Source organism: Aulonocara stuartgranti (genome assembly GCF_965226115.1).
Source record: "Aulonocara stuartgranti genome assembly, chromosome: 4".
Taxonomy (NCBI): Eukaryota; Metazoa; Chordata; class Actinopteri; order Cichliformes; family Cichlidae; genus Aulonocara; species Aulonocara stuartgranti.
Genome location: NC_138942.1, coordinates 4,117,444 through 4,120,989, shown reverse-complemented (window position 1 = coordinate 4,120,989; position 3,546 = coordinate 4,117,444). Strand labels below are relative to the sequence as shown.

The following is a 3,546-nucleotide window of genomic DNA, read 5'->3' as shown; positions in this document are numbered from 1 at the left end:
CCAAATATGGCTCTGAAATAAACGTTTCTTTGGATGCTGTGTGTCCTGCTCTCCAGGTATTCCATGTTACTCCAGGTGTTAACATAGTTAAGATGTTGTCTGCCTGTGATCAGAACATTTGTGGAGAAGATGAGTCTGAAGGGGAAAATCAACTCCTTGCCAAAAAAAAGGGAAAATTAAAAAAAAATACAAAGTTTGCATTTGTTTTCAAATATTATGCATCTTTATTTAAAATAAAGTAATTAATTCCTAAGCTATTATAAAATGCTCTTTATTGCTCCGTTTGTCAACTGCCGTTTTCAGTTTCCTCAGCCTTTAGGGTTACGTCTATCTGGATTCAGCCGAGGGTGTGAAGGGGAAGCACACTGCTGCTCCTCGGCCTGGTTTGGCTTCATGGATGAAGTTGAAGTGTTGGGACAAAGGCCGTCCACCAGGCCTCCTGTCCTAATTGCCTCCATCCGTGAGGAGACTCCAGGGCCAAGTTCAGCAGTGGGTGAACCAGAGAAGGATAATAAGGAAGAGGCTGAAGATGAAAGTCGGCAGGAGCCAGAGAAAAGAAAACGAAAGAGAGAGGATGAGCTGCTCAGTCTAATCAGAGAGGACAGCAGAGGGAGAGGAGAGTGCAAAACAACAAAATCCTACCAATAAACAGTTAATCATGAAATTACCCTATTTTTTAATTTTTTAAAAATATATATGTATATATAGCTATGTGCAACATAAAAGCTGATTAATGAAAACTTACAAAGAAGCAAAGAAGAACAACACTGATGAGCGTGTCTTTGTTCTCTCTTCTTCCTCTCGTTGCGGCAGATGGCCCCGTCCCTCCCTGAGCTTCGTTCTGCTGGAGGTTTCTTCAGTTAAAAGGGAGTTTTTCCTCCCTGCTGTCTCCAAAGTGCTTGCTCTTATGGGGTCACATGGTTGTTGTGGTTTTCTCTGTTTTCTTTGTATGATTGTAGGGTCTCTACCTCACAATATAAAGCACCGTAAGGCAACTGTTGTTGTGATTTCGTGCTATATAAATAAAACTGAATTAAATAAGAATATGTAAAATTACTTGCATGCATTACATGTATGCTGGAGATTCCAAGGTTAACCTGAGTGTACTGACAGAGGGACAGGTTCTTTTAACAAGGCCTGAGTTTTGGGTGAACTTGGAGTCAAAGATGGCGTTGCTGGATCTTCTGGACATAGATTAGAGCGATGGCTAAGGAGCCATAACTCTTTTCGAACCGGCAAGTGGAACATCAAACAGGGTGGTCTCTTTTCCACTGTCAACCACATCGTCCATCACCACATCCATTATTATTAATCTTTAACAGCACCCTTAAAACAGGAATACTTGCCTGGCACAGTAATCGTGGCCTGGGGGGTACTTCCTCCAGAGCAGACAGTTCAGTTAATCCTGCCAGAGAGCACCACCGACTGCCTCCAACCGTTATGCCCCTCATCCTTGCTTCATCTTCCTCAGGCTTGTCCTCCAGGGCCATTCACCAGCACCAACAGTTACTGTGGAGAACAGAACCTGCTATTATGACCTGAAATGGTTTAAAAAAGTGTAAGCAGATATTAAAATACAGATGGTCTAATCAGGTTTGTCAGAACTGCCCGTTGCTCGTTTGATGTTTATTTAATTTGACTAAAGATGCTAACTCCTTCCTCTCATGTCATTAATATAAAATGACACAGAGGCAGCATTTTTAATTTAATTTAATTTTAACACTTCATACATGCTCTTGTTGCTTGGAGATACATTTGCAGATGAGAAAACAGGATTTTTTTAAACTGAACTTTACTGACTTTTTATTTTGAAAAGGATGTCTGGGTGTATATCACCAGGTCTGAAACCAAAATCCACCAAAAAGGTGATTAAAAAACATTCTGCTTGCCTTTCTGTAGAGTTAATTTAAAGGTTCTGAGCTGCAACATGTGTGTTTGAACTGACAAACTCACCTGAGACACAGACTTACATTTATTGACATGCTGCCAGTTTTATGAGACTGTTTTAGAGTGAAGGTACTGTAGCTTCTAACAGACCATGTAAAACACAACAGCTGCATGGGGAAATCTCCACTTTGTTCCATTATTCAGCTGCCTTCCTTTGAAATTTGGCTTATGTATGATTGAACAAGGCTTAAATTTAGATTGGATTTTCTGAGAAGACTACTTGCTATTTTAAGCCCCAACTTTTGTCATACTGACGGAATCTGTGACATGGGTACAGCTGGTAAATGACATGGTTAATATGCACTCTGCACGGTCACTACAAGACAAGCTTGGCAGCGAGTAATGCTAGATGAATGACGACTAAAAGCTGCAGGCAAAAAGATCGATCCAGGCCTCAGAGTGGGTACATGTCAGCACTGGGAAAGGCACTCATGGTGTTGACTGTGACTGTAGCATGCAGGAAATCTACAGTGGGTAATGAACACAGCAGATTTCCATGTTTAGCATTCATTTAAACATTTTAAATATAGTTGGCTCTACTGTTTGGTGCTCTGGAGGTAGCATACAATGGGATTATCAGAGCTTGTACCCTGCAAACAGCTGTCTGGTCCTACTGCATAAAATGGGATTGATGAAAGCAGTTACAAGGTGCTAAAAAACTTCGGGAACCAAAATAATGAGCTAAAAGAGGCAAAAGGAATCTCTCTTTATTTCACTAAGTCTTCCTGGACTGAATCATTTAATGTCACCAAAAACATGACATTAGTTTAATCCTTAGTAGAGATAAAAACAACAGTGCAGGATTTAATCTCAATTTTGAATTATTTTTTAAAAGAAACTCAAAGAATGAGATTTCCTGTTTTCAAAAAGGCCTATAAGTAGACTCTAAAGTTGCAAACAAATTAGATTTTTGGCATTTCATTCTGAAAGCCTTTTAGTACTGATGGAAAAATTTGCATCATCGCTCAACGTCAAAGTGTTTTCTGGCTTCACCAGAATAAAGAACTCAAGTAAGATAAATTAGGAGGAGTGAAGTAATTGGCAACTTTGTATGAGATAAGTACTCAAGAAAATATTAAGATGAATTATTTAGACCAACCACAGGAATCATTTATTACCACATGAATCTTCTGCGTAGCAGCTGCTTCCTTCATGTAGCCAGTGACATTATAAAGTTGAGAAATGACAAACTGCAATGCAATCTGTGGATTCAGTGGTACGGTGGGAAAAGGCTGATGCTGATTGTCGAGGCAGAAGGAATGGGGATCAAAATGCCAGACTAAGGAAACCAGGAAATGCAGGTTTAGTGTTGATAATTTACAGAAAAAAAACATAAACAGGGCAGGAAATGGTAGGAATGGTGGAAAACTCAGGGAATGCGGTGCAAGGAAACAGACAAGCATGGGGGACAATGGGTGAGTGAGAAAATAAATACATGCAAGACAACGAGGGGAGAGTAACAGGTGAGGACACAGCTGAAGGCAATGCACCTAATGAGTCGGAGGGGGAAGTTAACCTTGAAACAAGGCACAGAAAACAGCTGCTGTCAAAATAAAACAGGAAACATGACGTGGATCTTGTTGGTGCATTGGACCAAGC

At 40.3% G+C, this 3,546-nt stretch overlaps 1 long non-coding RNA gene across 3 annotated transcripts; it reads right to left on the bottom strand.

Moving 5' to 3' along the window:
* Positions 1 to 253: 253 nt before the first annotated feature.
* LOC309705682 lies at positions 254 to 3,346 on the bottom strand. Of its 3 annotated transcripts, none has more exons than XR_014276587.1 (4): positions 3,066 to 3,346; positions 1,347 to 1,509; positions 746 to 841; positions 254 to 588 (listed from the first exon to the last, which is right to left on the bottom strand). It is a non-coding gene; the product is annotated as an uncharacterized lncRNA (long non-coding RNA). The 3 variants fall into 3 exon arrangements; XR_014276588.1 differs by having other exon boundaries at positions 254 to 523; XR_014276589.1 differs by lacking the exons at positions 254 to 588; positions 746 to 841 and adding an exon at positions 879 to 1,184.
* Between the last annotated feature and the right edge of the window lie 200 nt (positions 3,347 to 3,546).